This window comes from Adiantum capillus-veneris, chromosome 15 (genome assembly GCF_014529385.1).
Source record: "Adiantum capillus-veneris isolate H3 chromosome 15, ASM1452938v2, whole genome shotgun sequence".
NCBI classification, from domain to species: Eukaryota; Viridiplantae; Streptophyta; class Polypodiopsida; order Polypodiales; family Pteridaceae; genus Adiantum; species Adiantum capillus-veneris.
Genome location: NC_140945.1, coordinates 7927813 through 7946708, shown reverse-complemented (window position 1 = coordinate 7946708; position 18896 = coordinate 7927813).

Sequence of the window (18896 nt, the reverse complement as noted above, 5' to 3'; positions counted from 1 at the left end):
GTATCTTCGTCCACTATTGGAAGAGCTACAACAATTGTGGATTGGCATAGAGGTGGTGGATATGAGCCGACACACAGGACGACGGAATGCTTTGATCAGAGGCATTCTAATGTGGACCATGCATGACTATCCCAGGCTAACAGAATGCTCAGGTGATCTATTGACACTCCTCACTCAGACACTGTAAATCTTGTTTTTTCCCATAGTTGATCTATTATCATGTGTATACATGCAGGGATTCAAATAAGCGGATACAGAGCATGTGTCACATGTGGACCTAGACTGAATGCACGTAGGGCACCCTCACTGAAGAAGCAAATCTACGAAGGTCATCACGCGTATCTTCCAGAGAATCATGTGTTACGCGACGGCTTTTTGGGAAGAGAGCCACCAAGGATGTCTGCACAAGCATGGTTAGAGCAGAAGGAGATGTGCGATGACGGATTGCGTCCAGGGATGAAGAGACTATCTCTATGGTACGAGTTACCATACTGGCCCCGACTCATGATCAATCACTTGCTCGATCCAATGCACATATTCAAGAATGTGGGTAATCTACTATGGGAATGGGACCATCTGACCGACAAGAAAGATACTTTGGGAGCCAGAGTTGACCTTAGAAATGTGGATCGTATGGAGCAATATTGGCCGCAAACAGCGTCTGATGGATCGATAAAACTCCCTAAAGCACCATGGATTTTCACAGGAGCCCAAGAACGCAAAGTAAAAGAGACCATTCGATCTTTGCGGACCCCCACTAGCGTAATGCACTCGCTCCGAACGTGTTTTACTAAAGAAGGAAAGCTTACCGGTTTGAAGTCACACGATTGGCATAAAATGTGTCAGGTACGTTCATAGTGGACTTTAATATCATTGCATAAAATGTGGACTTTAATATCATTGCTGCACATACTTTACAGTTTATTTTACCGGTTGCCATTGAGGGATGTTTGTCTCTCGACATCTGTAACACAATCTACAAACTTGCAAAGCTGGTGCAATGGATCTCACAAAAGGAGATCAACGTAGACTCCATACCATTTGCCAAACTAAATGTTGCGGATCTTGTGTGCATGTTTGAGAAACATTTTCCTACTACCATGCTAACCATTCAGGTGCATCTTCTTGTTCACATAGTTGATGAGGTGGAAATAGCTGGCACAGTTCATTCCAGATGGATGTTCTTCTTAGAACGTTTCATGAAAATGCTTAAGGGATATGTGCGTCAAAAGGCACGTCCGGAGGGTAGCATGGCAGAAGGTTGGTTGGTATCAGAGTCCCTAGTGTACATTGGAGAGTGGCTAGACAGATTTGATAAAGCCCGAGACACGCTATGGCGAACCATAGATGATGAGCGCATATCTGGGATTGTCATGTGCAATCTCGGTGTTGAGAAGAAGATGACGGAAGATCTAGAGGCTAAAATCAACCGATTTTGCATGCTTCACAATCTAGTGATGCAAAAGTGGATTTCACAATATGAGGATGCAAAGCAAGAGCGAAAAAGGGCATGAATCGAGTGGAGACGGGGAAGACGACCACCGATGCACTATCCAGCGGTTCTGGAGAGCCTACCAACCTTCATGAGCTTAAGATGGTTGCACAACCAATTGAAAAGCACACAACAATGCGGTGACGAAGTGACTGAGGAAGAGTGGGAGTACTCTCGGGGTTGCGCGACCAAGGTAAGTTTGCAATGTACGACTAGCAAGTGACTTTATTTATAAACGTTTGAACGGCCACTCATAATCTTTGTTTGTTGTAGTATAAGTCATACACAGCAGCATGGTGTAAAGGTCGACATTTTAGGGTGGAACGAATCGACAAAAAGCGTTTTACTCAAGATTGTGGAATCATGGCAAAATTTGAACAGTCTAGTCGACGACGTTCCTCTGATGCAGATCCTGTGGTGGCGGAACTCACTTACTTCGGCACGCTACAAGAGATTTTGAGGATCGATTACAGAGGATTTTTTGTCGACTTGTTCGACGTGCAATGGTTCAAGATAATCATGGAGGGTTGCAACGCTACTGTGCGTAGAGGAGAGTCTAGTTTTCTTGAGGTGGATTCTACTAAGAAATGGACTGACCTAAGAGATACTTTCGTACTACCCGAGCATTGTGAACAAGTAAGTATGTAAATAGTTAACATCCCCCTTTTACAAGTTATGTGCTTGAAAGCTCTCATGTAAGTTATGTGGCTCTGGTAGGTAATATTTCATCCTACAAAGTCTACATCAAACTGGTGGTACGTCATAGAGGTAGCTCCTCGTAGTGCAAGGACGTATGAAGGCTACCATGTGCCAATCACAACGGCATCAATGGAGGAGATCAGAGAAGATGCTCAATCAGAAGCCGCTGCGGTGGTGCCAGACGAGCATCAAGATGCTACTACTCTATATGGGGTGCATGCAGAGGAGCTACAAAATGAAACAGAGGATATGTGTTTAAACGGAGAGCTCTATATAGATATAGGAAGTTATGCCGAGTTATGCGAGGATGAGAGAGAGATCTCTTAAAGCCACAAATATTGTATTTGAACAATTTTGCTCCGTGTTGTAAAAGCTCTGGCTCTCTAAGTACCTTCCATGGTGTATAACGCTCTTTTCTACTCGCGCTCACATCTTTTGATCGAAAATTCTGAGTTTTCGACTTGCCTCTTCTATCACTCAATTGATTGCGTCATTGTATTTATATGCGTCATTACGTCATTGTATTTAATGGTCTTTGCGTCATTGTCTACTCTATTCATTCAATATTAAGTTTAAATATTTGTGTGTTTAATGTAGGTATGGATGATGAGGAGTTTCTTTCTTCTTTGTCACCGCAGCAGAGACAATGGTACGTGGAGCATCATCGCTCTGGCGCATCATCGCGCGTTCCTACTCCATCCGCATCTCCCTCTCTTTCGGAGCATTCGGCGCGCTCCGAAGCTTCGGCATCGACGAGACGAGCTTCACACTCGTCTAGACACCGGCGCTCTAGTGGTGGCGGTGGCGGATGTTGTGGGGATTCCGCCACTGATGCCTCCACACCGCCTCGTGTTCGACGAGGCTCTTTACCCTCCCCTTCTTTGCCCGCCCCCACACCAGCCACAGCATTGCCATCTACGCCAGGTTTTGCACAGCTAACTGTTCCTAGAAGCTACACACCTCTACCTACTCCGCCAGGAGCCACCCCACTCGACACTCCTCGCTTCGGGGCCCAGACGCCGGTGGAGACACCTGACGTCCGTACCCCCATCGACACGCTGCTAGAGACCCCTGCCAGGACACCCAGGTTCACGCGTCACCGGCCAGAGGGCTTGTCTTACTCCGTCGACTTCAGCGGCGGCATCATCATGGATGATGACGGCAAGAAGGTGATCTCGCGCATGCGTGGTCTTTGCTCTCAGCTGTTTAGACACTACATACTAAACAAATGGAGTGAAGTACCAAGTGATTTAAAAAACAGAGTCATCAGCATACTTCATGATGAGTTTCCCGTTCCAACACGGGATCAGAGCTTCAATGAAGACCTGATGAAGATTCGAATGCACGAATACTGCAAACACAAGCGTTCCGAAGTGCAAAAAGCAATCAAGAATGGGTGGAACAGGCCAGATTGGCTGGCCAAAGAAGATTGGAAGAATGCGAAGAAAGCAGCGCGCGGGAATCCCGACAAGTGGAAGCAACAAAAGGATGCAGCCAGAGCGCGAGTAGAGGCAGGGAGCTCGCACCACTTGGGGAGCGGTGGATGGGCATCATTTGAGGCCGATTTTGTAAGTGTTTTCGCATTGCTCTTTATGTTTGATAGTTTAGGGTTTATGAGTTTTTTAATTCTAACATAATGAAATCTTTGTATGTTTTGACAGTGGTCGATGACAGGACGTGATCCCACACCGTACGAGCGCGAGTACGCAGGCAGGAAGGGCTTAAACGCCCTGATGGACATTCTCAGTTCTCACGGCGGCATGGTTAGTATTAGGGTTTACTCTTTTCTATTTTTTGTGTTGTTTTATAAATGTCGTTATATATTTATACTTACTGAAAGCTGGCTTATTGTCTTTTTTTTGCAGAATCCGACAGATACGCCGCTTGGACGCGATGAGACGTTTGACTAGACGACGTCAGTTTAGCCGTAGCTAGATAGCATTAGTTTAGGGTTTCTCATAGCTTATGTATCATGAGACGGATTTTATACGTCTTTTTGAATCATGTATATTATTACATTTGTCACCGCAGTTCCTTTTGCCAATCAATTCTTTATGCCTATGATGTTGTACAATTGTCATTATTACATTTGCCAATCAATTCATTTTGCCTATGATGTGTACAATTGTCAATTTTGCAAACAATGCGTCTTGTGGGTGACTATTTTGGGTCTATTATCTACCCTTGCACTTCTTTTAAAAAGTAAATCAAGTACGATATGGTTGATGGGTGGCAGGGCATATAAAAAAATTCTCTCGGGCGTCGCTATAACCGTCGCTATTTATGGCTCTGTAGCGTCTCTATGAGCGTCGCTATAGTCTTCTATGTAAACGTCGCTATAACCGTCGCTATGCGCGTCTCTATATAGCGACGCATATAGCGACGCTCTCGTAGCGACGCTCGTAGCGACGGTTTTAGCGCGCCGGGGGTTATAAAAACCCAGTGTATTTCCGTCGCTAACAGCGTCACAAGAGCACACAACCTCTTGTAGTGAAGGCACACATCCTTGGGCTAAATAGGAAAAGTATACAATCATGTGGTGATGCAGAGAAATGTCAGTAGATTCATCTACTAATACGCCAAACCAAGGACTTTTTCTCACTTTTGCTAAAGTCTCCTCCCTTATATATGGCTTGCGCTATAGAATAGATGATTTCGGCACATGCCTTATCATCATTGTAAAGAGAGGTCATGGATTGTACTCCCATGTCTCTCATTAGCTCAAGTAAGGATGGATACAAGGAAAAAGACAAATGGTTCTTTCCAATGAAAAAGGCCACTTTAAACAAATTTGGCAATGCATCTTCTTGTGTGACATGCATCTTTTTCATACCTTCTTTCAATGCCCTCTTAACAAAGAGCTTTGCATCACGTGCATCACGATGGCATTGCGTACATGCATGTGATTTGAGATTGCTAGTTTTAAAGTTTTTGGATCCTTGCTTGGCATAAGCACTCTTAGAATGTGGGTAATCCAAACAAAAACTACAAAAGAGTCTCACCTTCTCATTGTCATATATGAGCCACTTGAATTTATTCAACCATTCATCTTGCCAAAGTGCCCTTCTTTCAGCTTTTTTTGATGAAGAATCAGTATCTTTATTTTCTTCTACCTGTTCGTCCATCCCATTATCCTCGCATGGCACGTCATGTGCATGCTCTGTAGCACGTTGCCGTTTTTGTGTTCGTGTGACACTCCCAAATTTGAAAAGTGTACTTTGCTTCACATCTCTCATAATGACCGAACAAAAAAACAACACAAGTTACAACATTACACAAGTAGCACAAGTTGCGATAGCAAGCCTCAAGGATGGACAACCAAAGAGCGCAAGTTTCACCTTTGAAATCTTCTCGTTGTTTGAATTAGAAGTGGCAAAAGACATTGCAGCGTTGCACTAATTTGATCTACTTCATTACACCACAATACAATTTAGTACACCACAATACAATTTAGTGTGCATGTAATCAAATTGAAATTACTCAAATTTGAAACTTCCAGAAAATCAAATTCAAAACGTACCTCAGTTTTTTACAGAGGTGACTCGTGAGCATGTAAGGACTCTTGAGCTACGGGCATGTAAGGACTCTTGGCGTCTTGAGTGCTGGAAATCTACAGTACCCTGTAGATTACGCGTGATTCGCCTGGCCGGGGCCGCGATGTAGTAGCCTATAGGTACCGTGTACGTTACTACGTAGTATGGAATGATTGTAGTATGTAGGCAGCTCTACAACCTACGACTCACAAGCAGCTCATCAGCGAGATTAACTTGTGGTCCGTGAGTTTGTGAAGTTTGCAATATGATGGTAGAAGCAGCAAGGGAGAGCCGGGGAGGAGAAGTTGAACCAGTAAACTAAAAGAAAGAAAATTCCATAGAATAATTTGCTAAGCATAAGGCTTAAGCTGATAAACTAAAAAAGCAAAGGAATTGTCACTTACTATGACCATTCCTATCAATGCCCAAGAACCAAGAACCAAGCAACTTGTGAAATTGATGCAGTGTTCGGCAACACAAATTTGCAACAGAAAATGCGCACTGGGGACTGCGCACTGGGCATTGGGCAAGGAGTTAAGGACTCACGAGTCATTGATCAGGACTCAGGAGTGCTCAGTGTACGTAGGTGTGCCGCGGCAACAGAAATTTGCAGCAGGCTGCAGCAGCCTTGCAAGTTGCAAGAGACTGGAGTAGACTGTAGTACTCGCAAGTCGCCGCTCGCTGCTTATTGCTTGCAGCTCGCCGCTCACGAGCATACACTGTACAGCCTAGGCTTGCCGCTGAAGCTGAGGCGGATGAACTTGGCCAAAACACAAAGCTCTCGGGCAGATGGAGAGCAAGAGATGGGCACCAAGCTACACGGAACTTGAATGGGTTGAAGCGTGAAGGGCCAAGGCTGAAGCAGCAAGCTCCAATGGAAACGTTGATGTTGGCCCGCAGTGCGCACAGTGCAGCTTCTTCTTTTATTAACTCTACTAACGACTCACGAGTCAGTGGTCACTAGAGGGGCACTAGGCATTTTAAATAATTTTAAATAACCTTTGGAATTTGGAAATTGAGCACAACCTTGAAATTCCAAAAGTTTACACATTTTCAATTTTTAAAAATTGAGAGGTAGAGGACCTAGGCGCAGACTCCAGACTCCCAGAGGCTGCCAGCCTGCCAAGCTCAACTTTCAACTTTCAAGATTAGCTATTTAACAAATTTCGAGGACCCCCCACATACCCAAAATTCCTTTCAAATATTTCAATAAGTAAATAAGAACAAATAAATAAAATTATATATATCTATATATAAATATATACATACACATACACAGACAATTCCCTCTCATGTTTGCAAGAGGCGGCTTAATTCCTTTTGGTAACTATTTTAGACTTCAACAATTCCTTATGTTTTTGTTTCATAACCTCCAATTTCCTTTTGACAAAAAATGTAGCGTCCACCACCTTCCTTTTGGCATGCCTTCCAAACTGCAAATGGGTGATGCAACCGGCTCAAGGCTAAGCTGAGGCACACTTTTCCAGAACACTGGTTGTGGCAAGCAGTGCTCGAGAAAAACTTGGCAAACCTGCGTATGCGAACAAAATTTGAAGGTTTTACACTAATTTTTTCAAACTTTTGTAGGTTTTCCCACCTTCAAATATAAAATTTAGAGGTAAATTTCAAAATTTGTAGGTGGGATTACACTAAACCTAGGTTTTCTTTCGAGCACTGGCAAGGAACCTCTAGGCTGTTTTAATAGATGCAAAGGGTCCCACTCATACTCCTCAAAAGGAGCCGTCTATAGACTACCCTCTAATAAGCCTTGAAGATCCTCATCATCAGCGTAGAAGAGGCTATTTACTGCACAACTCTAGGGAATTGCTTTGGATTCAATACTTCAATCATACCAAAATTTTCTTCTTTTATTTATCTTGTATCCAAAAAATGCATTTTTAAAATCTTAGCTTCTCATATATTGTTTGCACAAAAAGAAATTGCTTTTATTAGTGTGTCATCACTAGGAAAAACATCAAGCAAAAATGAGTGCTTCTATATTTTCCCGACATATCCCCTTCCAACACTCAAATCCCAGGACCCAAACCCAACTCCTAACACTTTGAGTCCCTCATGCTAAAAGGAGGGTACATCTTTTCATGCTTATTTTAATAGGGGAGAATAGCATGACCTCCCCCTTTCACACTCGTCTAACAATCATGTGTGCAACATGTCTTACTTGCACTTGTAGTGTCGAATGGGCACAATGCCTCGACACTAAGTGACACGGAGGGTGAGTAAGGGGATCGACGGCGAAGAACTTCGACGGGCATCTCGAGGCAGGTGGGAGCGCCCAAAAAATGAGGGCACAAGTGAGGGGCGGGGAATGGAACCCACGACCTGGCGCACCAGTGCTTTTGGAAGCATGTGCTAACCATTACGCCCATCCGTGCACGTTTGAATGCATTGCCATTTTAACTAGTGTTATAAAGACAAAACCTGGACTGGTCTAGGACTAAACACGGACGGGGCCCCTGGTCGGGTTTAATTCTTGGCCGGGTTTAGTTTTAACAAGGGGGGATTGCCTCGACGACTGTGCATGAACTTCCCATCCGTTGATCCCCTTAACCCCCCCCCCCCCTCCCCCCTCTCTTAAATGACATGTGTTCTATAGTCCTGAAGGGCACAATGTGACTAATACTCAGTACTCTCAATCAAAAGGTTACTTGAAAGAAATCATTGATCTTTTTTTGTTCTATATTCATCAGCTATAACTATAAGGACCTCTTATTTTTTGAGCTCTCTCCTTTCGGTGAAGCTTTCTTTGATATGATATTCTATATCAAGATAAGAGCCACTATCTTTGGCACGTATCTATCTTTCTCTCACACATACACTGATATGTCCTTCCCCCCTCTCTCTTGAATTGTTTTGTACATTTGGCTTGGCACTAGGATACATGCTTATGCAATGTTGGCAAGGGTAGGTTCAATATCATGGTCAAGGTAAAGGTCCTAAAAGATGGATTGGTATACCATTTTTATGTAGTGAAGACTATGAAGGGGACCAAGCCTAAGGAGCAGAGTTGATGGTGTTGCATGAGGGCACAATTGTGCCTATCACATGTGCATGTATTATTTCAATACTAGATTCTAAATTTCGGACATTTTGGACCTGCACATACAATGCAATGCCAAATTGGGATAACTCTTAGACAATTTTTCTAGAATTTCATGTGTCTAATTACACAAATGGTCAGCTTCTATTCTTGTGCTAAGGCATACACACGTCCACTATCACCTATATACACCCTTACTCTCTCTCTCTCTCTCTCACACACACACACACACACACACACTTCTTTATATCTACTTGCTCTCTCTCTCTCTCTCTCACTCACACACACACACACACACACACAACTCCTTTATATCTACTTGCGCTCTCTCTCTCTCTCTCTCTCTCTCTCTCTCTCTCTCTCTCTCTCTCTATGTGTGTGTGTGTGTGCGTCAGTGTTCGGGAAAAATGTGTCTCAACTTAATATTGTGCCGTTTTCAATTTCGAAAATGTCGATTGAGAGCAAGGGGAAAAGAAGAAATTCCACCTCAAAATAGAGAAAAATAGTGTAAAACCCCAAAAAAAGGCCTAATTTTTTAAAATTTCCTCTGGGCAAATTCAAGGAAAGGAAGTTTGTATGTTTGGAAAAATGTTTTTTCCTGAACACTGGTAGTGTGCGTGTGTGTAGTTGGTAGGTTAGTTATAGCTATATTTATTTTAGAGTAATAGGTCCTTTACGTTCAAGACTCATTGGATAGATCTTTGAGGTCTCTTGGGATTATTCATGTGATGTTAAATCTCTCTTCTCTTCTTTTCTTTATCACGTCTCTCCCTTTTCTTATGTACAAAAATAAAGTGAGGCTGATTCAAATAAAACAATGATCTAAATAACAAAAAAAAATTAAAACACAATTCTAAAAAAGTGCACCCTTTTTTTTTCCTATAAAAGGCGTGAGAATTATATTAAGAAGAGACAAAATGTTACATCATATACAAAATACAAGGCCCTCCGGCGGGCTTGAAGTGGGCTCAGGGTTGTTATCTTCCTACTACATTCGAATTTAGTTACAAAGCTGTCGACATTCACAGGGTGTCACCCAGACTGAGTCCCCTAGGAAAGGAGCAAGTGGTTGATAAGCCTTACTCCATTGTTTAGCTGCCTCCTTAGCCATTCCCCTTCGGCCTTGCACTCGTCAATCATTTTCTGCAGGTGGGAGTTTGAACCATCCAGTAAGATCTCCTGCTGCTTGATAATGTTTGCGTTGTTGTAGTAACCCATATAATCCATGAGCACTTTATAGTTAGCTTGGTATATTCTGCACTGTTCAAGCTTTAGCTGATTTACCTGCACAGAAAAGTGAGAAAAAACAACTCTCAGACTTTTAGTCTGGTAAGCCTCATCATAAAAACAACTATTACTTTCTTTCCAGATGATCCAAAAGAATTCGCCTCTTATCCTATTCCATACTACAGAGAAGATCCCTATAGAGTCTCTAAGGAGGAACTGTTTCCAGTTAGGGGTGTACCCTATCCCACTTACTAAAGCAGATAGAATTTCTTTGTTGGCAGGACAATTAATGAAGAGGTGGGGAATATCTTCTTCATTCCCATTACATCTTTTGCAGAGCCCATCCCCCATGCCTGCATGGCTCATTCTGTGTCCTGTCCACACTGCTTTGTGCAAGACGAGCCAAAGCAATACCGAGTGTTTGGCCGAGGTATCCCGATGCTAGAGCGTTTTGAATTTGAAGAGCCACTACCTTTTGTCAAGGGCCATGTTCCATTTTCTATTTAGGGTGGCATGCATATACTCTTTTACGGCTGGAGGTCGGTTTGGAGGGTTGGCGAGAGCCCCCCCTCCTGCCCAGTACAGTGCCTTCGATGCACGGTTAGGTAGCTCTGAAAGCGTCCACTCTTGCTCCTTTGGGAAAATAGCTATCCTGGCCTAGATAAGGGTGAGTTCCCACGGTTGCAGTTGGTGACTCACCAGAAGTTCATTTTCATTCTGCCACCTGAACTCAGTTGTGTTCCACACATCTTTCCAAGTGATAATTCCTTTACTATGGAGTCTTTTAGTTGACCTGTGCTGCCTTTGTCTCAGTTGGGGGATAGGGGGGAGGGACCACCACATTGATTCAGTAGCCCTTAGTTGTCTACTATATTTAGACTCCCAGTTGATTCTAATAAGGCTTCTGTACCTGTTCCAAGCCACCCACAAAGATTTGAGCAATTCTGACCCCTTAGCTACTACTTCTAGGGGTCCAAAAAAAACTGTAGTCCAAGGAATGCTGGTGATTCCCTTATTCCCTTTAAAATAGAATTTATCAATATCACGAAACAGTAGAGAGGACCATTCTTCACCCGGGTTCTCCATTGCTCTGAGGAGTAGTTTTACAACTAGTTTGTCTGCCCATAGTTCGAAATTAGTGAGGCTAGTCCCCCTTGTTCTTTAGGCAAACAACAGACTTCCCAGCTAACTTTGGCAAGCCCGTTTTAATGGGGTTCTCCAGACCAAAGAAAGTTTCTTCATATTCTGGTTAGGTCTTTTAACTGACAGTCAGGTGGTCTCCAGCAGGATAGAAAGAACAGCACATAACTTGCTAGGTAATGTTTTATCACTACAGTTATACCCACCGGGTTAGCTTGTAGACCAATCCATCTATTGAGCTTGTTGTGGAATTTGTCCATTACCCACTGCCACCTTTGAGTCATTGATATCCCAAACCCAAAGGGGATCCCTGGAATTCTGAACACCACTCCATCCCGAATGATTGCACATCCTTGCTCCTCCTCCCACCTAGGGAATGGGGAATTTGAGGCTCTTATCCTTGTTTTGGTGTGCTTGACTCTAGACCCTGAGGCAGTGCAGAATGTGTTGAGGCATTCCCAGAATGCTTTCAGAGAGGTGTCGTCGTTATTCAGCAGGCCATTAGTGTTGTCAGCAAATTGAGATAAGCACTGCTAGTTCTCGTTAGGTAACTTAATTCCTTTAAGGTTGCCTTGAAGACCATATTAGATAAAGTGGGAAAATCCCAATTCCCAGGTTGGACAACTTTCAATATATCATGTACAAAATATAGAGATTTTGTCAAAATTTTGAGTTTTCTTAAGGTCTCATTCCACTTTATGCACATACAATACACAATGAAAACAACTAAAATACCATGGTTTCAATCAATTGGATTATTAGAAGACGAGTATATTGCATCCATTATCGTTGTCTATGTTCTACTGTCCTACCTACAACTTATCTCAACATGGAGAGCTTGGTTTCTAGGTCCACCACTTGTCCAAGTTAATGTAAAAGTGACTCAAGGTTCACAACTTGTGAAAGCAAGGATCCATTGAGGAATACAATCCACTTGGCTATTTTTCCTTAATTTATTGCATATGACATTCAAGCAAGGTCCACTTCTAATCTATAACTTCTTAATTTGAGGCATGGGGCATACATAAAATATGTAGCATATGCTCTATTGCCTCATAGGAAGGTTGGTTTCAAAGTGCCCTTATCCATGCTAGCCTATGTTGGAGAAATGATGGAGCTTGCTTCTCTCCTTGTTTCAATGCAGACTAGCTTGGACAAGTGGTGGACCTTTGCTTCTCTCTATGTTTCAATAGAGTTAGCTTGGACAAGTGGTGATATTGGAACAAAACCCCCATGTAAAACATATCATGGGTATTCCAAGTGATTAGAAAGATTACCATTTAAGATATAACCTTATAGGTTGGACATGGAGCTTGTCTTGGAGAAATGGTGGACCTTTGATTCTCTCCATGTTTCAATGGAGCCTATCTTGGAGAAATGGTGGAGCTTGCTTTTGTCCATGTTTCGATGGAGCCTAGCTTGAACAGTTGGTGGACCTTTGCTTCTCTCTATGTTTCAATAGAGTTAGCTTAGACACGCGGTGGATCTTCAAACTAAGCCAACTACTATCAATGTTTCCTAGCTTGGACAAGTGGTGGAGTGTTTCTCTACTCCATGTTTCAATGGATCTTAGCTTGGACAAGTGTTGGACCTTAAAACAAAAACCCCATGTACAACATAGAATGGATATTCTAGATTTCAATGGAGTCTAGATTTAACAAATGGTGGAGCTTTTCTTCATCCATGTTTCAATGAAACTAGCTTGGACAAGTGGTGGACCTTGTAACAAACCCCCCCATGTACAACATATCATTGGTTTTCTAAGTGATGGGAAGGAATACCATTCAAGATATAAACTTATAGCTTGGATAAGTAGTTGACTTTAAAACCAAATTCATCATAATACAATGAAATACAGGTTAGCCAATTCCTAAATCTTGAGACCAAACCTCCCATGCTATTAGAGATAATATATTGGATAAGTGGTGGACCTTCTATTATTTTCCTATGCCTAGTTTAGACTACCGGTACACTTTGCAGCTATAAAGGTTGGACGAGTTGTGGAGCCTTGTTTCTATCCATGTTTTAATGGATCCTAGCTTGGACAAGTGGTGGACCTTGGAAAAAAGCTTCCATGTACAACATATATGAGGTTTTCCATGTTTTAATGGAACCTATCTTGGACAAATGGTGAAGCTTGCTTCTCTCCATGTTGATTTTGGAACTACCTTAGACAAGTGGAGGAGCTTTGCTTTTCTACTCTTCATAATACAATGAAGTATAGGTTGGTTACATGGTGAATCTTAAGGCCAAACCTCTCATTTTACTAGAGATGATAGGTTGGACATGTATTCTTGAATGGCTTGAAAGTTGATGTATACATACATGTCGCCTTGATGAAGATTTAGATATGACAAGATGCAAAGCTAGAATTCTTGGACGTTACCTTTGTCAATTTGGTAATAACATATTTAACTTTCTTTTATTATGGGTGGAAAATATATTATTATGTGCATTTGGAACCTAATTGCTTGACCTTCAAACCAAGATTCCTATGTTATTTTTTCATATACTTTTTTGTAATGAATTAAGATTGTGGATACAAGGTCCACCACTTGTTCAAGCTAGATCTAAGAAAGTATATATATACTGAGTCTTCAAACTAGTAAACCAAGGGAAAAGAGAAGCAGGGTCCATCACTTGTCCAAGCTTATCTCTAGACAACATAGAGAGATGTTAGGTCTACTAATTGTCCAATATAGTCATGGAGAAATAATAGAAGGTTGCACTTAGATTCCATAGTTTTGTTTTTAAAGTCTTTTAGGTTCTAAAACTCTTTCACGTAAAGTATGTAATGACAAAATTCTTGAAGCAAACATTTGTGCCCAAGAAAAAGATCCCTCTCACATCTTTAAAGTCCATGAATTCTCTGATCCATACTTACAAGTTTTATTTTGACATCAAACATCAATTCTCTCATAGTTACAAATAAATGCAACCTCGATATGAATTGACAAAAAATGAATTTCTTTTACTATATGACCCAACATAGGCCCCAATCAAATAAAAAATGAGTCTCCAAAAATTTGGGTGCACTCTAGCAATACATCAGAGTCCCCTTACAATAGGATGCACTCCAATAGTACATTGAAGTCCCCTTAGAGTAGGGAGCACTCCATTCAAGTGTTCATAAAATTGACACACCTTTGTTGTTTTATAAAAAAGACTATATGAAATTATACAAATGTTGAAAGATACACACTAGAATAAAAAAAGCATCTTATGGCCATATTTATTCAATTCTTTCGTGTTGACAAGTACACACCAAGGACATAATTTGTCTCAGAATCACTATACTGATTTACAATTGTGTTGTATGTATAGACTCTCTTATCTCTTGCATGCAACCATCCTACCAACAATAATAATGGTTCTCTGCAAGAAGTTTTGAAGTTGCTCGGAAGTTTGCCTCCACATCTTTGGAAATATAAGATATGTCCCTGGCATGTTCCACATCACCCTATATGGAGTGTCATCAAAAATTAAGGTATTGTTTGCATCAAAATCTTCAAATATCTTCCAAATATCTTCCAAATATCACTCAAATTTTTGTGATAAACCCTTGTAAATCCTAACATAATATTTGGATTTTGGCAATTTTTGTTACTCATAAACACCTTGAACTTGGTATACTGCTCAGGAAAACATTTTTGTGTGATGCGTTGCACCCTTGTTAAGTTATAGCAACTCCATATCCATAGCTCAAAGTATTCAGCACAAAAATCCAAAAAACTTTGTGCGTCTGGTCGCACCACATGATAAACTTCATCTTTATCCTCCACAAGTCGCATGTGTTGAGCCCAAGATGGCATAGAATCTCCATGTTTCATTTCAATTGTCTTGAGAAGTAACCCCTCTAGATCCAAGATAAGTACTCTTTTGATGTCCTTGAAAGCAAGTGGTAGGTGATAAGGAGGTGATTCATTCCTTGGAGGAGGTTGGATATGGGTAATTCAATAGTTTACTTCAATTTATGCCAGCATATAGCCAATCCATTTTTCTGTAATGGTTCTGAAATTAAAGAACAAGAACACTTAATGCAAACACAACAATAGACATGAGTTTTACATTGTCTACCCTAAGGTTTTATTAGATACCAAAATCCATCTATGATCTACTCATTAATAGAAAGAAAGTCAAATTAAAATCTTAACTCTTTTTTATGCTACACTCTCTCTTAGTCTCAATACCATGGAAGTCAACTAGACTTAAGTCAACTAATAACTACTACTTGTTGTTAAAGGTATGCTTGAAGTGCATAAGGCTTAACCAATGCTCTAGTGTAGAATGGGTATTTAGGTCTCAAGGTCTACCACTTATCCAAGCAAAGATCCATTTAGATATGGAAACCCAAATTTTCTTAATATAATGATATAGAGTGGACAAGTGGTGAATCCTGAGACCAAACCACTCATGCTACTAGGGATAATAGGTTGGACAAGTGGTGGACCTTGAATGTAAACCCCCCATGTACAAAGTATCAGGGGTTTTGGGTATTTCAATTGACTCTAGCATCTTCGAAACATGGTGGAGCTTACTTCTCTCCATGTTTCAATGGAGTCTATCTTGGATAAATGGTGGAGCATCATTCTCTTCATGTTTCAATGGAGCCTAGCTTGGACAAGTGGTGGACGTTTGTTTCTCTCTATGTTTGAATAGATTTAGCTTGGACAAGTGGTGGACCTTGGAACAAAATCCCCATGTAAAACATATCATGGACATTATAAGTGGTGAGAAAAAATACCATTCAATATATAACCTTATAGGTTGGACAAGTGGTGGACCTTAACACCCAATTATTATTAATATAATGACATAGAGTGGACAAGTGGTGAATCTTGCGACCAAACCTACTAGGAAAAGTAGGTTGGACAAGTGGTGGACCTTGAATGCAAACCCCCCATGTACAAAATATCACTCATGCTACTAGGAATAATTTGGTATTTAGGTCTATGTTTCAATGAAGCGTAGCTTGGAAAAGTGGTGGACCTTTGTTTCTCTCTATGTTTCAATAGAATTAGCTTGGACAAGTGGTGAACCTTGGAACAAAACCCCCATGTAAAGCATGTCATGGGCATTACAAGTGGTGAGAAAAAATACCATTCAAGGTATAACCTTATAGGCTGGACAAGTGGTGGACCTTAGCACCCAATTCCTCTTATTATAATGACATAGAGTGGAAAAGTGGTGAATTGTGAGACCAAACCTACTAGGGATAATAGGGTGGACAAATGGTTGACCTTGAATGTAAATCACCCATGTACAAAATATCATGGGTTTTGCGTATTTCAATGGAGCCTAGCATCTAGGAGACATGGTGGAACTTACTTATGTCCATGTTTTAATGGAGCCTATCTAAGAGAAATGGTGGAGGTTCCTTCTCTCCATGTTTCAATGGAGCCTAGCTTGGACAAGTCGTGGACCTTTGTTTCTCTCTATGTTTAAATATGGTTAGCTTGGACAAGTGGTGGATCTTGGAATGAAACTCCCATGTAAAACATATCATGGGCATTTCAAGTGGCGAGAAAGGATACCATTTAAGATATAACCTTATAGGTTGGACAAGTGGTGGACCTTAACACAATATAATGACATAGAGTGTACAAGTGGTGAATCTTGAAACCAAACCACTCATGCTACTAGGGATAATAGGTTAAACAAGTGGTGGGCCTTGAAATAAAACCCCCTAGAGTGTTTCAATGGAGCCTAGCTTAGAAACATGGTAAAGCTTGCTTCTCTCCATGTTTCAATGCAGCCTATCTTGGATAAATGGTGGAGCATCATTCTCTCCATGTTTCAATGGAGCCTAGCTTGGACAAGTGGTGGACCTTTATTTCTCTCTATGTTTGAATAGAGTTATCTTGGAAAAGTGGTGGACCTTGGAACAAAACCCTCATGTAAAACATATCACGGGCATTACAAATGGTGAGAAAAAATACCATTTAATATATAACCTTATAGGTTGGACAAGTGGTGGACCTTAACACCCAATTATTCTTAATATAATGACATAGAGTGGATAAGTGGTGAACTTAGGACCAAACCTACTGGGAAAATAGGTTCGACAAGTGGTGGACTTTGAATGTAAACCCCCCATGTACAAAATATCACTCATGCTACTAGAAATAATTTGGTATTAAGGTCCATGTTTCAATGCAGCCTAGCTTGGAAAAGTGGTGGACCTTTGTTTCTCTCTATGTTTCAATAGATTTAGCTTGGACAAGTGGTGGACCTTGGAACAAAACCCCCATGTAAATCATGTCATGGGCATTACAAGTGGTGAGAAAAAATACCATTCAAGCTATAACATTATAGGTTGGACAAGTGGTGGACCTTAACATCCAATTCCTCTTAATATAATGACATAGAGTGGACAAGTGGTGAATCATGAGACCAAACCTACTAGGGATAATAGGTTGGACAAGTGGTGAACCTTGAATGTAAACCCCCCATGTACAAAATATTATGGGTATTGGGTATTTCAATGGAGCCTAGCAACTTGGAGACATGGTGGAGCTTATTTCTCTCCATGTTTCAATGGAGCCTATCTAGGAGAAACAATGGAGGTTCCTTCTCTCCATGTTTCAATGAGCCTAGCTTGGACAAGTGGTGGGCCTTTCTTTCTCTATATGTTTTAATAGAGTTAGCTTGGACAAGTGGTGGACCTTGGAATGAAACCCCCATGTAAAACATATCATGGGCATTTCAAGTGGTGAGAAAGGATACCATTTAAAATATAACCTTATAGGTTGGACAAGTGGTGGACCTTAACACATAGTTCTTCTTAATATAATGACATAGAGTGTACAAGTGGTGAATCTTGAGACCAAACCACTCGTGCTACTAGGGATAATAGGTTGGACAAGTGGTGGACCTTTAATGTAAACCCCTCATGTACAAAATTATGGATTTAGAGTATTTCAATGGAGCCTAGCTTGGAGACATGGTGGAGATTGCTTCTCTCAATGTTTCAATGGAACCTATCTTGGAGAAATGGTGGATCATCCTTCTCTCCATGTTTCAATGGAACCTACCTTGGACAAGTGGTGGACCTTTGCTTCTCTCTATGTTTCAATAGAGTTAGCTTGGACAAGTGGTGGGTGTTGGAACAAAACCCCTTTGTAAAACATAGCATGGAAATTACAAGTGATAAGAAAAAATATCATTCAAGATATAACCTTACAGGTTGGAAAAGTGGTGATAGACCTTGACAAGTGGTGAAGGATACCATTTAAGATATACCCTTATAGATTGGACAAGTGGTGGACCTTAACACCCAGTTATTCTTAATATAATGACAGAGAGTGGATAAGTGGTGAATCTTAAGACCAAACCACTCATGCTACTAGGTATAATACGTTAGAGAAGTGGTAGACCTTGAATGTAAACACCCCATGTACAAAATATCATGGTTTTAGGGTGTTTCAATGGAGCTTAGAATCTTGGAGACATGGTAGATCTTGATTCTTTCCATGTTTGAATGGTACCTATCTTGGAAAAATGATGGAGATTACTTCTCTCCATGCTTCAATGGAGCCTAGCTTTGACAAGTGGTGAAGCTTTGCTTCTCTCTATGTTTGAATAGAGTTAGCTTGGACAAGTGGTGGACCTTTGCTTCTCTCTATGTTTGAATAGAGTTAGCTTGGACAAGTGGTGGACCTTGGAATGAAACCCCCATGTAAAACATATCATGGGCATTTCAAGTGGTGAGAAAGGATACCATTTAAGATATAACCTTATAGGTTGG